We start from the raw sequence: 16675 nt of genomic DNA on the forward strand, positions 1-16675 counted from the left end.
TGACTGAGCCTTTTTTGTACTGTCTGATTGAAGTGGTGTTGCTGCACTTCAGAATTTCTGAAGGCTTCATTTCATCACTCTGCCTTTAATTTCCTTCTACTGATTTCAGTTCTGTCTTGTTTTCCTGTCAGTCCTATACGTTCTCTCAACACTAAGTTTTCATTTCTTCCTTTTTATTTCCACAGTAGATGGTGGAGTCACATCCCACATGGCTCTGCCATCTGGAACAACTTCCCTGACTCATATTCCTTTTGAGTTTCAGCTTTATCCTTGGCCTTTATGTGTTAATCTTCCTTCCTATAAAACAATCACATCTTATGCGCAGAGGCTTCCAGTTTTTTTCTGCTCAGTCTTTGTCCTCAAGACGCATAGCTTTTACTACCATTTGATACACAAGGTATGTTGTGATCTGTGCTTACTATTAGACAAGACCTATTTTAGAGACACCTAACCACATACTTACGTCTAATTCCTGGTCAGGACAACATTTCAGGGCACACTTATCTTTTTAACATCCTTTTATTCCTTTCTTTTCAATCACCTTCACTGATTTAAAGTTAGGTGCAAGTTTAAGTGCTGTGCACATGATAAGACCTCAACTGTGAGACATGTTTTTTATATTAAAAATAAAATCAAACTAAAGCATATTGCAGAGTCTGAAAATAATGGAAGATTCAAGCAGAGAAGTAAGATTTCAAATCTGATACTACATCTCGTTAGGTCTCATCTTGAAAACGTCAAACATGCTGTAAAATTAAACAAAAATCCAGTAGCCTTGCTTTGCAGTCTGTTGACTCAAAACATTTTCTGCTGTACACTGAGATTTTCAGTAGTTGACATAGTATGCAGTTGTTTTTGCTAAATTAAGAATGTCTCATGCTTTCTGGAATCCCGTAGTAGAACTGCTGAGTTGCAATACTTGCATTAAGAAAAAAAAAGGAGGTTAGTTTATTGGGTGGTTGCACACAACTTGCAGTGCTTCTGTTTTTCTCCTAGTGGCTCCATTAAAGCTTCCACGAGATGGGGGGAAAATACAGCTAATAGCAAGCTGTGCCTGGGCACCACACAGTCCCGGCTTTGTGCAGAGCACGGCTTTGGCATCTGGAGTGGGAACTCACTGCGCATTAGCAGCGGGACATTCGCTGACATAAATCGCTGTCAGAGCAGTGGAGGAGTACAGCTGTGTATTTGTGAGAGCTGGATGCCGTCTGTCTCACACTCACCCTGAGATCATGGAAGATCTGGTCAAACTTGCGTCTCAGACTGTAAGTCTTGGGTGTGGGGCACCACAGTCGGATAACCTCTCACTTTTGAAATAAATGCAAGCTCTGTTGCAGGGCTCCTACCCCTTTTTCCTCGTCTTTCGCCCCTTTTTTTTCCATCTTCCTTCCAGGCAGAAGATCTGTCTGTAGAGAACACACAGGAACACACATCCTTCGTAATTCCTAAAAAAGTGAGGAGGGGGAGCAATGCCTGGCTTCAGAGCAGCCCTTTAAAGGAAGGTCATTTAGAGTCCCTCTGGTATTGAAATTGCCTATTCTCAGGGAAAGCGTCTCACCTACAGTGTGTCTCCCACAAAAACGAAGAAGGGGAAAAGCATTCCCCTTCATCCTCAGGAGTAAAGGTGCCTTGGTGTGTCTGAACTGCACCTTAGGACATCACAGTGCTACTGAGGAGAGAGCCAGGGAAGGTATAGACAAAGCAAAGTGGCTCAGGCTGCTCTTGCGGCCCACAAAAGCAAAGCTGCCTGCATGGCACCACCCTGGCCCGAGTAATGCCATAGGTTGCAGAGTGTTTTCATAGGTTTCTCAAGGCTTTTTGTTTGTTTTCATTTAGTTTAGGTTTTTTTTGCTTGGTTTGCAGTCTATGCCTAAGCATGCAGCTGAAGTTCTTGCAGTCATGACCATCCTCTCCTTGCCCTGGATCACTGGGGCGTGATGCAGTGACTTCTGCTTTGCTTCTGGAGTGGTGGCACAGGCAGCATTGTAGCATGAGAACATTTTTGAAGACTGAGTGTGGGTGTATGACTGTCAAAGTTGAGAGGTTTTTAGTATAAAATTTGAACCACAGTGCTTCATTAATGAGTGGTTTGCCTTTCTCCTGCCTCAAATGAGGAAAGTCTCTGAAGGCTCTATAATGCTTGGTTCCTTCTGAATCATGGGGATTGCAAGACTGGAAGTGTGTTTGCTAAAGTTATTTTAAAATGTGTTGCATTTGTGCCTCTCATGTGGTCCCTGTCCAGATTCCCATGGATCTCTAATTTTTTACCTCTCTTAAATGCTCAGTGGATGTGAAAAACTTTCCTATGCATGGAAGTGGGGGGGCTAATGCAAGTAAAAAAGATTCACATGTCCTTTTCCCATTCATAACAGTTCTTGGAGATTTTTGTAGAAAATTCACTACCCTAGGACCAAACTAAGCCTCCTTCTTCACAAGCTACCATGATTAGACTGTGGGATTAAGCCAACATGAAGCAGTGTTTTGGGGAGTTTCTGAAAAGTGCGTTGTCCCCAGTGAATCTCTTTTTACTGTGCTTCCCTGTTCTGGAGAAAGCATATTCCTCACACCAGCGCTGCCATGCTTGTCAGTTCAGCAAATGTTTCTTTGGCATTGCACTTGCTGTTTTTGAACCACAAAATGCTTTTAGGTAAAGTTATCATAATATAAACAGAAAATTGACAGGCTGAATAGTTGTGGTTAGTATGTGCTATAGTGGTGATGACATGGGAAAATATGTTGTTTTTCTCCAGATGACTGTTTGAGGTTAGTTCTAGACCGTTCTGTTCATGATGTGCCAGCTGAAATTATGAGAGTAAGACTTTGAAGTAAGCAGGTTAGTTTGATTTTATTTATTTATTTTTTTAGGCTTGATAAAGGCCTACTGTCAAAGAATGGATATTGTTGTGGTTTTTGTTTGATTGGTTGGTTTTTTTTGGATTTAAAAAGAAAGGAGGAAAAAGGTTAAAAGGGCTAAATTCCCTCTTCCAAGAAGTTCATCTTGCTGCATAATCTAACCAAAGGTGTCTCATCCATGGGACTAGCATGGGCAAAGCCTGGCCCACAGGGCAAAAGCCGGCAGAGCTCAGGTGCCTCTTCTTCAGCAGAAAATGCTAGTGTGAAAGGGGGATGGGTAGCAGCAAGCAAAGCTGGTGCTTTTTGCTGGCAGCATAAACAGCGTTTCATAGGCATGTTCCTTATGTACCTTTCTGGCATTCCAGACCGGAGTGGTACAGCATCCTGTCAGGATGGCAACTCAGGAGAGCCATTGGTGGCATCTTACACCCTCCATCAGTTATGGGATGTTCTGTACGCACCAAAAAGTGTCACGGTGCTGAGTCAAGCAGGCAGTGCTGTAAAGGACCACAGAAACATGTGCCCTGTTCATAAGATAGAAGCGAGAAAAGGAGGCATTTAGGCAGGAGGTGATGTGTGATGTTTTCATGTCTAATGATAAAAACAAAAGTGACTCAAATGTCACTTTCTTCCCAAACAGAAGTCTTTTTGGTGTGGGCTGCCAGTCCGTGTTAGGAGTGATATGCAAAATATACAGAATTTGTGTGTGGCTAAGTGATGGTTTCTTTTTCTTTCATCTGCCTCCATTTCACTTTGTGCTGCAAGGTTGCAGTTGCGTGTCACAGGCTTGGCATTTTTAATGGGACCTTGAAACAGCTCCAGTGAACTGCAGCAGAAGGAGAAGCAGAGGAAAACAGAAGCACAGCAGGAGACACATTCACCAAACTTATATTTTGAAATAAAACCCTACTGTTCTGGAAAAGTATTTACTCCACCTGCCACACCAGTGTGTGAGTTTGGGGTTTAAATCTGCTCCAAGGTCTTTGTGGTGTCTGGGTCCAGAGAGACAAATAAGCTATGGAGGAGCAGCATTAAAGGTGAGTTTGCCTTCACCCCCCTGAAATGCTGTACTAAAATGAGGTTATTAGGAAAACCCACTCAGGTTAATATTTTTTCTGATGTTTCAATTTTTTCTCTGCTTATATGAGCTAATATTGGTTCTTTTTGTGATGTGGGGAAGATCGGGGAGTGAAGCGTATTGCTAACATCTCTCCTGCCCCTGAGCTGAGTAGCCTCTGAAGCTTCTTGAAAGTTAGACCACTTTGACTTCCGTGTGGTGCCCTTTAGCCCCAGCAAACACAAAGACCATACAGTGTGGATGGCTGGTTTCTAAAACACCATCAAAGAACCAGAGGAAGAGACAGTAATCTAATCCTAATGTTCTCCTGATCCTGATGGTCTTCTAATAATTTATGGAAGGATCGTTCCCTTGCCCAGCAATTCTTTCTTCACTCTTTAGTGTACCTCATGTCAGTACAACCAGTACTCTGAAGAGTTTAATTTTAAGGCACTTACTCAGAAATGTCCCATTTTCCCTACTGCTGATTAAATATTGTAAAATATTTGAATCCATTTCAGTTAAAATAATGATAGCATATTGATTAATATTATAATATTGGTAATATTGTCTGGCCAGTACAGTTTTTAATGAGATTAAGCATACTTGGATATAAAAAAACCCCAACAACTTATTCAAGGACGATGTGTGGCTGTGATCATCCAAAAGGTGACCTTTCAGGGTTGACTTTTCTATGTCCAGAAATGAAGGCAGGTGGAACAGCTAGCTGCTTTTCTCAGGCAAATATTCTTCAAAGTTCACTGCAAGGAAAAACTGAATTGTTACACATTGTGCATCTAAAATAAAAAGTGAGATTTTGACAGTTCCTCAGATCACTTACTGACAAATGTCTTCTGTCTTTTCACGTGATTTTTTTCATTCAATTGATGATGGTCCTGTTTATAATACAGAAGCAAGAAAAGGCAGCAGTAGATAGGAGGGGATGTTTGTGTCTATGTGTTTAATGGTAAAAACAAAAGTGACTCAACTATCACTTTCTTGTAAAATAGGAACCTTTTTGGTGTGGGCTGCTAGTGCATGATAGGATGTGGTGGCTTAATGCACTTGCTTCACTTCAGCAAGACTGATGTGCATTTAATTTCGATGGCCTTGCTCCCAGTCTTTGGGGCAAGCACTTGTGTAAACGGTTTGCAGGGATGGGACCTTTGCCTCAAAATTAGTTTGGGAGGACATTGACACATATGTGGGATGCCGAGCACAGTGGGATCCTGATTCTGACAGGGGCCTCTGGGCACAATGCTATAATAAATTTTAAATAACAATAATACTATACAAAGTTAAGTAAATGTGCCAAGTTAATTTTATGCTCCCCTCCCCTCAGGCAAATTACCATAAATTGCATTTCGAATAATTAGCCCAAGCAGTTATCACCGAACAGATACACCTGATTTCTGTGAATTGTGATAAATACATGGAGGACTGGTCCTGCAGAGAGGAAAGAGGTTCCCAGACTAACCCGACAGGATGAGATCCAGTTGTACAGATACTATATGGATGCGTTTGCCTTTAATTGGCTTAGTTATGGGTTATATGTATAGTGCCATACAGTTCAGATTTTGGTCACTTGCACTTACAGCCTCAGAAAATAATGCACTGAACTGTCTGCACGAGGCTCATTAAACTGTCATAATAAACCACTTTACAATTCTAGGCGGCCCTTCCTAAACGTATTGTAGGGCCTATTAACAAACACCTGTCAGGTTCAATTGAAATGTCTGAGTGCCCTGATCCACGACGTCTGCTGCCGTGCCAGGAAAGCGGGGCTGGCACAGCGCGCCCACCTTCTCCAGCAGTGTGCTCGGGGGGAAGATGTTGGGGAGCAGGGGGACTTTCCAGGAGCTCTTGGCTTGCCTTTCAACCTGGTGGGTTTTGGTAGCAAGCAGCGAGGAAAAAAGAAGGAAAAAAATAGGTTTGTGTAAGGCAGCCTTTCTGTTCCCTGTTAACCCAGCTGTCACGTAAGAACATTTCAAGCTTTTCTTTCTCTCCTTTTTTTTTTCTTTCCCCCAAGTTAAGATATGGAAGTGTAAACAGATCTTTTTTCCTCTGTTGCTGACTTGAATGAGGGCTGGCCCTTGGTACACGTGTGAAAATTGCTTGGCTGGGAAAGATCTAATGTTCGTTGTGTCGTAGCTTTGGAGATAAAGTCCAAACTCCCTAGCTGCTTGTGATGACAGAGAGTGCTACTTGTACATGTTCACTTCCAGAGACTGAGCTTACAAAAGAAGGGGAAAATTAGCCCAGTAACATCCCAGAAATGTTTGTGGAGGGTTTTTTGTTTCGTGTTCAGGGATTTTTTTTACTTTTTTTTTTTCAAATCACGAACTCCAAATCCAAGGAGGCTCAGTAATCAGCATGTTTGAACGCCAGCCAAGACACTAAACTGGCAGCCATCCATTCTGATATCAGTGTGAGTGAAATGTGTACTCAGTAACTGGATTCAGGCCCTTCATAGTTTGCAAGCAAATATTTCTGCTTTTGCAGATCAGATAAAAAACAGAAAAAGCTGTGCAGCTCTCGAGCATGTGAGAGAGGGGTCTGCACCTTTGCAAAGGGGCATTAACACTTCCGTGTCGCAGTCAAAGTCCTGTGCCTTATGTTGTCACATTGAAAGCTGTGTTTCATTTCCAAAAGGCATTTAATTATGTCTTTTAATGTTTTAACTACTAAATCTGCCTTGCATAAAAGCTGTAAGTGCCTCACACTGGTAATAAGCTGTAGAAAAGTGAAGTAAATTGGCATTTTGTAAAAAGGTTGTACGAAACCAATGGAAAGCTATGCAAATCAGCTATGATACAGCCGAATTTGCATTTTGTCTTGGGTTTAGTGATGATATGCACAGCATGACTTTGGCAGGCCTGCCTCTTGGGATGCTGCGTGCACTGGTGGTATGGCCCTGTAGGGTCAATTTAACAAGTGTAACGTTGTGATTTTCCATGCAGTTTCTCAGAACCATTGAGCAACGTGCAGCAATAAAAAGTGACAGAGGAAATAGATTTTTAAGAGTAAATACATTTAGTAGGAGGAAAAAGTGTTATACAAATCTTTCACCTTGCCAAAGGAAGGTTAGCAGCTTTGTTTGGTGCTGCTCAACTTTCCAAAGTGACTTCCTTTTGGCCTCTTGCTTTTTTTGTTGCTGCTCTTTGGTTTAGAAGCATCAGGACGAGGAGGTGGTGAAGAGTCCTTGTGTTCTGGGTGCTCAGCTCATCAGAGCAATATACAGGGGAGGGAGACGTGTTACAAGCAGCTGATGGTGCAGTTTCAGAGCCTTTTTGTTCACTGAACCCATGGCAACTCTTAAGACATGTTGTTTTGCCCAACTGAGAAGGAAGGTGGGAGCATACTTGAGGTTTCTGGTGATGATAATGCGATTCTAGGGAGGACAATGTGCAAATGAACTTTCAGAGCCCTTTGCACAGTCTGTTTTATATAGGAGAGACATGTATGATTTTCTAAGTGTTGCTGGGAAGTACCTCTGAAATGACCTTACCTGCTTTTTTCCTCATCTAAGTCTTCTTTCAGGAATTAGTTCAGTATGTTAAATTAAAAAAAAAAAATCAAATAAAGATAAATCAAATTAATTAGATTCTTTTGGCATTGGCCTTCACATACTGAATGTTCTATCCAGCCTGCTACTTGAACACAAATTGGTTATCTTTTCTGGTGTGAAAATGGACCAAATAAAAATTTCTGTATATGCTTTACTTGTCAGAAGGGTGAATTTGCTCCAGCATCCCTTCCCAGTTATCAGTGCTGTGTGACAGCTCCGTCTTGCGGGGTGCTGGGCACCCGAAAGAAATGCTGGGTATTTTCATTTCCCATGCCGTGATCCTGCATCCCATGAAGCAGATGAAGCATCAGCCACTAACCTGCAGTGGGCTTTGGGCTGGAGTCGCGCAAGAGCTGCTCAAGAGCAACCTGAGGGAAGCATCTCTCCGTAAGGCAGTAGGTAGGCAGCATCTCTCCTTAAGGCAGGGCTTAAGCAGGAGTTCAGTAGGTTTTGGACAAGGCACCTGGTACAAGGCTGTCCCGAATTTAAGCACAAGCTTCAGTACTCTCTTCCTGTGACCTCAGCACACCCAGTGCTCTGTTATTACGATTGTTTGCCTTACAGAAGCAGAAAGGAGTTTGGCTGTTTTCAAATGAAGTCTACCAAAAGAATAAAGCACAAACCCAGCAAGTATCTTTTTTTTTTTTTTTTTTTCTTTCCCCCTCTGGCTTCTCTGTAAATAGTTTAAATATACTTCAGAGCAAGTTTAGTTAATATTTTGTGGTGGTGAGTGAACACTGTGATGCTACAGTACATTTTGTGCTCCTGAATCTCGTCATAAGATGCTTAAGTATAATTTAATTTGGGTTTTTAAATGAAAGAAAGAAAGAATGCTGTGAAATCTCATCTGAATTTTGTCATTGACTTCATGAGAAGTCCTTTCTGTGCATTTGGGAATAGTTTGGCTTCTCATTGAGCTCTATCATTGGATACATGTTGAAAGTTTTTCCTTCTTATCCTTACTACACAGACAATCACGTCATTCTTGAAATGAATGCTCCTTTTGCTGTCCATGTGCAAGAAATTATGCGAACATCTGTGTAAGTCGCAACATACAAGACAGCAAATCCTTGGTGGCAGGCTGCAGAGCCCTGTCTCTCAAACCCCTGTTTTCTGCAGAGCATCTGTGTGTAGCCATCAGCTTTGTTCTTGCACCACATGCTGTTGGTTTTGTGTTCCACCACTTTGCTTCTAATAACAACTAGTAGGGTTTTGTCTTCCCCCCCCCCCCTTTTTTTTTTTGAGCACCAAATGTATAGTTTCATTTTGGCAGCTGATTTTATCAAGAAAATGGTATCAGAATCGTGTGGGATTTTGTGAGTCATTACCAGAAATACTGCAGTGGGTGGATTAGCCCCTTCGAAGTGGCTGCTCTGCATGTTTTTGGGGTAGTAAGGTGCAGGGAAAATAGGGTCACGCCTGCGATTTTTTGCACGCACCCTTGGGAATACCCTCGTTGAGGACGATGTCCTTGTTCTGTTGGCAGCTCTCTGCTGTTCCCAACGGGCACCAGGTGGAAGAGGAGTGATGCCTCTCAGTCTCCCCGCAAACAGAGCATTTCTTGTGGCTGTCCCTACGTGACAGGATACTGCAGCACCAAACACAGGTGTTTCGGTCGCGGGGTTGAGCACCACAAGCCTGTGGCGTGAGAAGCCGGGACAGCAGTGCTGGCAGAAGCACCTGAGAGGTCGTGCTTAGTCGTCTGTGTTTTAGGTGTTGAGGCTTTCGAATCAGCCTTACCAGTTTGTAGCTGTGTTTGTTTCAGTTGCAGGCATCAGTGCTTCTTCCCAAAGGCTTGCCGCCTCTCTGCGTCTGAAATGCAGCCCTGTTTCCATCCCAAACCTCGCTGGAGAGCACATTCGCTGGAGTGAATCAAACCAGAAGTTCCCAAGTGCTGTCTCCTCACTTTCAATGGCACAGCTCTGTATCAGGGCTCTTGGCATCAGCCTGGTCTCTAAGGAGCTGTGCATTCTCCCAGTAACAACCAGTTAATGGGACACTTGTAGAGACATTTGTTGGTTTTTTCATGTAGTGTGCAGACTTTTCATTGATGGAAACCATTTGGGAATAACGTGCAACACTATTTTGGAGTCCTGCTGCCTCCCAGACAAAATTACCAGCACCAGGATCTGCCTCTCTGAGCCTGCGGTCTCCTGCTCCCTGGTGCACTACCGAGACGCAGGACACATGAGTTTGCATTAGCACGTCCCACCACCGATAGGTTTTCTCTCTGATGTGGGGCTGAGGATGTATGCACACATTTGGTCTTGCATGCTTCATCTGAGTATTCAGCGGCAGAGAATTTCACAGCAGAAGCACATTTGTTTTGGGTAGAGGCTTTCACCTTAGGTCCTAAAGTATCATACTGCCCTGTGTGCTAAAAAAAATATTTCTTCTTCCAAGAGATAACCAAAGCAATATGAGGAAAATGTTTTGATGAAATCCAAACAGGGGTGGAGAGGAGGCACAGCAGAAACCCATCTCCTGCCAGTGTCCAGTTAATGCTCTTAATGAAGTGTATTGCTGCGCTTTGAAACACAGCAGAAACCTGCTCTGATGACTAATGGCTGCTTGTGCCTAATGCTCTTCCAAGCATTATTTAAGGCAAATAAATATGCATTGTCCTTCCCTGCTTCTTCCTACAGCTCTGCTGCTGGGGTTTTTTTAGTTCAGTTTGGGAATGTCAAAGAAAAACAAAGTGTTGTAATTTCCGGCCAGCTCCCAGCGCCCAGGGCAGCTGTGGTAGGAGCAGGGTGCAGGTAGGTGGCTGCTCTCCAGCCTTCCTACGTGAATCCAGAGTGCAGCTGCCTCTCCCCCAAAAGTCACCAGAGTGAGGACCGCTGCCTCCTCAGCTGGTCTTTCCAGACAGAGCGGTGCTGGAGGCTGCAGAGCTGTGTGTAGGGAGGAGCAACTTGGCTCTCCATGGCAGAGACAAGCAGGGCAGAGCCGCTGGCTGCCATCTCAGCCGCCTCCTCCCAAGTGAGGTGGGCAATCTGCAGCACTCGTTGCTTTACCCTGGCGTGTATGCACAACCATAAAGGGGTTATTTGATAAAGCAGTAGAGTGTTTGATTGTGCTGCACTGAAGTCCCCGCAAAGTGTAAGAGCTGTAGCCATGGGTCCAAACTGAAGTAAGGGGAGGAGACATCCCTGGCAGTGAGATGGATCCCCCACTCCATGCTTGGGTGGACATCCTCCCATGCACAGCCCTCACATATGCACCATGTTTCTTCTTGTACCAAGGAAAGACCAGCCTCTCTTCTCCTAAACCAGGGGTGTCAAACTCATTTTCACCGGGGGCCCACATCAGCCTCTCTGTTGCATTCAATGTAACTACTCCAACATTTATACAGTCCTAAAATTACAGTAATTCCTTTGAAGACAACTGTGAGACTGATGTGGCCCCTGGTGAAAATGAGTTTGACACCCCTACCCTGAACCGTCCCCATCGCCCCTTTATGCTTCTGGCAGGTCAGCTGTGCTGCGGGAAGGGCAGGGCAACTGCATGAGACAAATCCTGTTGCAGTGAGCAGAGGGAGCATGGTACATACTCTTTGTACCCGGCTCCCCTTCCCATGTGCACCATGAGGGTCACTGAGACATGGCATGAGGAGGAGCAGAAGGAGCGTCTCCTCCATATGCTGATGGAGAGTGATGGCTTTGGCTGCTGCATCAGGTCAGGTTTCCCTCTGGTTGCGCCCTGATGGGTGGAGGGAGCAACTGCTTGTCTGCAGAGATTAAAAGCCCATTTTCAACGTGCCTCTGGAGCAGGTGTGGGGATCAGCCTACCCTGGCATGGGCTGCAAAGGGGGCTGGGTTGCAGCCTGCTGGGGGTCCTGTGAAAAAGGAGGTGGTGGTTCCTTGCATGTCCAGGAGCGGGCTGTGCGTGAGAGTCTCAATGCAGCGTTTGCACACTGAAGAGTGACAGGACAAGTCCTCTGGTGTCACCCTGACTGTGGAGAGTTGCATACTAAGGCCTGAGGCACCGTCGGCTCTGGGACGTGGCGCAGCAGGGAAGTGGTGGCCCATGTGGTTACTGTGCCTGCAGAGCTTGCAGTGGGAGATGTTTTGAAGTGACAGCAAGAGTAGCAACTCGCTTGATGAAGCAAACTGCAGCTTCTTTGGGATGCTGCAATCAGGGCAGGGCCAGACCCAGTTCTGGTCCTGGCATAAACCAGACCTTTGTCGACAACTGTCCTGTCACTTCTCATTACATAAGACTTGAGGGGCCTGGAGCCCAAGCTTGATGAGAAGCGGCTGAGGGAACTGGGGCTGTTTAGCCTGGAGAAAAGGAGGCTGAGGGGAGACCTGATCACTGTCTACAACTACCTGAAAGGAGGTTGTAGCATGGAGGGTGTTGGTCTCTTCTCCCAAGGAGCAAGTGACAGGACAAGAGGAAATGGCCTCAGGTTTTGCCAGCGTTGTCAGGCATTGGAACAGGCTGCCCAGGGAAGCCGTGGAGTTGCCATCTCTGGAGGTGTTTGAAAGGCATTTAGATGAGTTTCTTAGGTTTAGTGCTAGAGTTAGGTTATGCTTGGCCTCCATGATCCTGAGGGTCTCTTCCAACCGAAACAATTCTATGATTCTGTGAACCTTATGTAGAGCTGCAATAAATGTATTTCAGGATTTTCTCCACGCATTTTTTTCTCTTACCTAGAAATTTGACCTCCTTGGAATTTGAGGCTTTGTTTTACAAAATAAAATAACAGTAACTATTCCGTCAGCTTTGTTGTGAGAGTATTGTGGCTCTGGTGGCTCAGTTGGAGCCATAGTACAATGTCTGAAACTATGGATTTAGGTATGGCAGTACCAGCCCTTCCCCCGGACAGGTGCAAACTGTGTGTTGTGTGTGTACTGTGAGCTTGCTTCATGCAATTTTTTTAAATCCAAAGCACACACTTATGTGGCAAGTCCTAATTAGAAATTGGGCAACACCAAACCAGTGAGTCTCTCCATTGACTCTAACGGGCAGCACTCATTTCCAGAACCAGGAGCTTCTCTGGTCAGCCCTGGGGAATGCATCTCTTGGTCTTGCAGCATGGCATCACTGTTCCTTGATGCAGGACGGCATTTTATCTGCATGCAGACATGTGTTGTTACATTGTCTTCTGAGTCAACGCCCTGTTGTAGGCTGGAACATTGCTGCTGTGTTTGAATATTATTCTTTATGGGGTAGTCTGCGTCGTGCTCAGAAGCGCAAATGCACACACGAAAGATTTGCAGAGGCAGGTGGTAGCCTGTATTTTTCTTCTGTTTGCAGTTTTTAAATTAAAAAAAAAAAAATCTTTTCAAGTTCTACACTGTCAAGAATGTGGGTGTCTGGATGAATGAAGGAAAAATAAAATAAACTTGCATAATAAATACAGTAGTAGATTTGCAATTTCCCTGAAGTCTTAGCATAAATGCAAACAATTTGGGGGGGTTGGTTTGCTTGGTTACTTATCCAAGGAAGAGGAGGAACTGCTGAGGAAAGTATCTCTGGATGCATTTTCTGATTATAATTATGTTAATTATTAGCAGTGTACAGACTCTAGTTACAGCATGAAATGCTACTTTCCAACAAAATCAGATCTGCTTTCTTTTACATCACGTCATATGTCAAGCATGGAACAAGTATCCAAAAGCCTTGGGTATATCTGCATGTGGGTTTTTTTAAACATCTATTTATTTAATACTGCCATTTTTTCTTTTTTCAGCATTTTAAAAGTTGACTGCCTAGAGGTAGGCACCTGGATTTATATTTAGGGACTGAAATAAGTGGGATGGCTTTCAAAGGTCCTGCATACCTGCAGTTCTCGGTAAAGTAATTAAAAGCAGATGTTCTTTTTGGCAAGTTTGACAGAAACAAGTAGGAGATGCTGGGTGCCCAGCACCTTTGAAACACTAGCTGTTTATTCAGATGCCTACAGATGGAGTTAGACGTTTAAATTTAGTCACCCAAGTTGGAAAAGTTTTGGCCCCGTAATCGTAACAATCAGTGTCCCCTCTGTCCTGAAGTACTGTGGCAGAGATTCACCCGAGAAGCCGGAGGTTGGTACGTGGGAGCGAGCGGGGACGGAGTCTGTGTCTCGCTGCGGTGGGAGCGAGCTCGGCTGCCTGCCTTATAGCACATGCAAATGGGGGTCAGATGGCTTGACAGCTGGTTATGAAACTAAATAGAAATTATGCAAAATGGGATTGATTTTGCACATATTTTTAGGTTTTGTCTTTTAGGAGCTTGAATCTTTAATTAAAATACCAAAGGGGAAAAAAAAAGTACAGGCGGCAACTGTTATGTTTCACATATATACTGGATGTAAAGTAATAGCCTGCTATGCTCTTTTTAGGGATCATTTTTATCCCATTGCAACTGAGAATATAAAGCCATATAAAGCCAACTTGCCAAAAGTGACACCTGCTTTCATACTTCCTAATAATTACTTTAGCTTTGACAGAGAGTACTTGGCAGGGTGCATATAAATTATGACTCGCTTCAGGGTACAAATAATGTCATAATGACTTTAAGAGTTTCTCTTTATGTTCAGGATATTTGCATGTACATGTTTCGCTGGTATGAAACGTGAGAGTGAAGAGGAGTTTTGGGTGACGACTTTAACTTCTGAATAAATATGTGTGTTGGATATTGTAAGCATGCAAACAGACTATCAAAGGGAAATAAATAGTAAGGTTTTCAATGGCTATTTGAGCGTGCCTTTTTTTTTTTGCAACTCTGTTGCTACGAGGACACCCTAGACGTTTGCAAGGAATAAAATGACTTCTAATGCTAGATACTCACAGTTGTCATGCTAGAGAACTTGCCTATGGGTAATCATCTTGGCATCAACCTGCACGTTTTTTTTTCTCCCTCTGCCCTGCCTTGCAGTGAAGAAGTGTTCAGTTTAAAATGCATTTAGATGTTGTATGTGCTCTTTTCCCCTGTGTTTTCCTATTCTTGCAGCAGTTAAGTAGAACTTGAAGTCACATGTCTGCAAAATCATGATCTTTAATATATATTTGACACCAAACTATAGCTAGGAAGGCAATCTTCCTCAATGGGTGGTAGTTACTGAATAGCCTTTAAAGTATTTAGGGTTGAATATGTTGAAGTATGTATTACATATAAAAGCCCTTTTCAGGATAAGGCAGCAGCTGCACAGAGATCGGTGATAGACTTGGCCAAGACCAGCCCAGAATCTGTGTCAAAGATGCACTTGCACTTAAGGGTGGCAAGAGTTTTGTCCTGCGGTCCAAAGGAGACTTTCCCTTCTCTGCGTTACTTTATCATCCAGCAGCAACCTGAAGTTCTAAAATGCTAAGGGGAATGTCGAACTGGGTTTCCCTGTTCCTGTCTGCAACCTGTCCACTGCCCAGTTTTTGTAGCAAAAAGAAGGCCAAGGAGAGGGCGAGAGGCAGGTGTAGGGTGCTGTTAAGCACTTGCTGAACTGTTTCTGAAGGTGAGTCAAACAATTTCTGGAAAACAGAACATGACATTTCCACATGCGCTTCCTTAGTGAACTGAAAGAGGAAGGCATCGATAAATACACTGCTTTTGCAAGGTGGAATGAGCAACCGTGGAAAAGAGCTGGGAGTCAAGCAGTTTCTTATCTGAAAAAAAGTACAGTATGTTGCTTTTCCACTTCTGTGAGGGGACTTAGAAAAATGCCTTTTGCTTCCTGCCTGAAAGAAGCTAAACTCTTTCTATAAAAAGAATGAATTTGGAAAACGTCTGGTGTGTTTCTGTGTGCGTGTGTATTAGTCCGTATCTTTTATCAGGCAGAGCTTTAGGAGATACAAAGTTCATATGTGTGTGAGTCTTTCATTACCAGAAAGACTTCGGCAAATTGCAAGGAATTCAGACAGCTGCAACAAAACTGATTAATGGACTAGAGAAGAGAAGAAAGATTAAATATGTACTGCTTGTCTGAATGAGAGAAAGAAGGTGAAAGAACAGAGCAATGTTAAAACTACCAGTCCTACAGGGTATAAATATCCAAGTTTGGAGATTTTTTTCAGGTGGTCCAAGCAGTATGACCAGGAGTAGTGGCATAAAATTCAGCACCGAAAACGTAGGCTGAAATCCAGAGGCAATTCCAGCTGGTAAGATCTGTTAAGACTGTGGAATAATCCCCGGTGGGATGGAGTGAAATCCACGCCACTTGAGCCATTTGAACTGGACCAAACAAACGCAGAGCTCCCAAATATGGCACGGGAAAGGTCCTGTGTAGCAGAGGGATCCGAGCTTCACCTTTGAGGCATCTCCCCCTCCTCTCCATGTTATCTGTGGGTGGTAGCAACACTAACAATGGCTGGAGATCGTACAGCTATTTCTGAGAACGCTGTATTTTAGCATATATTTGAGTAGGGATTTCCTTGTGGAAACAAAAAAAAATCCTTCTCTGTTCAGCTTTCTGCCCTGTAACTGTCTCTGCTTGTTGTACTTGTTAAAAAAAAAAAAAAAGAAAAGAAAAAAAAAGAAAAAATAACGAGAGAGAAGTTGCCTTACTCTAAAACTACCTAGTGATAAAGTTTTTTATACTTCACTTGGAACAGGCTCCTCGGGCTGTTCTCGAAGGCTGAGGAAGAGCTGTTGGCAAGCTGCGTACAGCCATTACAAGTGAGAATGACTGAGCAGAACAGGCCTGTTTTACTCATTCACTTCACTTCTCTGCTGTATCCAAGCAAGTCATGAGTTCTTAGATTCCACTTTTCATGCAGGGGCTTGGTCTTTTCCTTTTTTTTTTTTGTTTGGATAGAAAGCTGATTTTCCAGTGTGTGGCTAGAAAGCTACAACACATATGAGGAAAACTAGGGTTTTGTGTGTTGTTTTTTTTTTTTTCTGTAGTAAGCCTATAGGAGTTTTTTATGTTACTTATGTTCACAGCACCATGTCCGCCATAGTTTTTCCTTACCACCACCTTCTCTTTAAAAGAATGGCACGCAAAAGAAATGTTTACCTTCCCCTCCCCACACTGCTGTGGCTGCAAGGCTTTGCGTTGCTATATTCCCTTTGCTGCTCAACGGATAAACTGAGATAAAACTATCACTGCCTTTCCTTCCACTTCCTTCAGGTAAAGTCCATGTTAGGAAATTTTAGAAAGAGAAGAGTCTGAATAACACACGCAGAATCACAGTGTGTCAGGGATTGGAAGGGACCTCGAAAGATCATCCAGTCCAATCCCCCTGCCGGAGCAGGAACACCTAGACAGGGCTACACAGGAA

At 43.6% G+C, this 16675-nt stretch overlaps 1 protein-coding gene across 10 annotated transcripts in view; it reads left to right on the forward strand.

Moving 5' to 3' along the window:
* The window catches only part of ATXN1 (ataxin 1), a 218767-nt gene that overhangs the window by 147577 nt on the left and 54515 nt on the right, over positions 1-16675 (forward strand). Inside the window, exons 5-6 of one of the 10 annotated variants that reach the window (XM_071804587.1) lie at positions 997-1265; positions 3619-3890. The exons of 8 other annotated variants lie outside the window; for them this stretch is intronic. The gene's annotated coding sequence lies outside the window, so the exon portion shown is untranslated. The remainder of the gene's footprint in view (positions 1-996; positions 1266-3618; positions 3891-16675) is intronic. One more of the 10 variants, XM_071804588.1, reaches the window with a different exon arrangement.

This window comes from Patagioenas fasciata, chromosome 2, assembly GCF_037038585.1.
Source record: "Patagioenas fasciata isolate bPatFas1 chromosome 2, bPatFas1.hap1, whole genome shotgun sequence".
Taxonomy (NCBI): Eukaryota; Metazoa; Chordata; class Aves; order Columbiformes; family Columbidae; genus Patagioenas; species Patagioenas fasciata.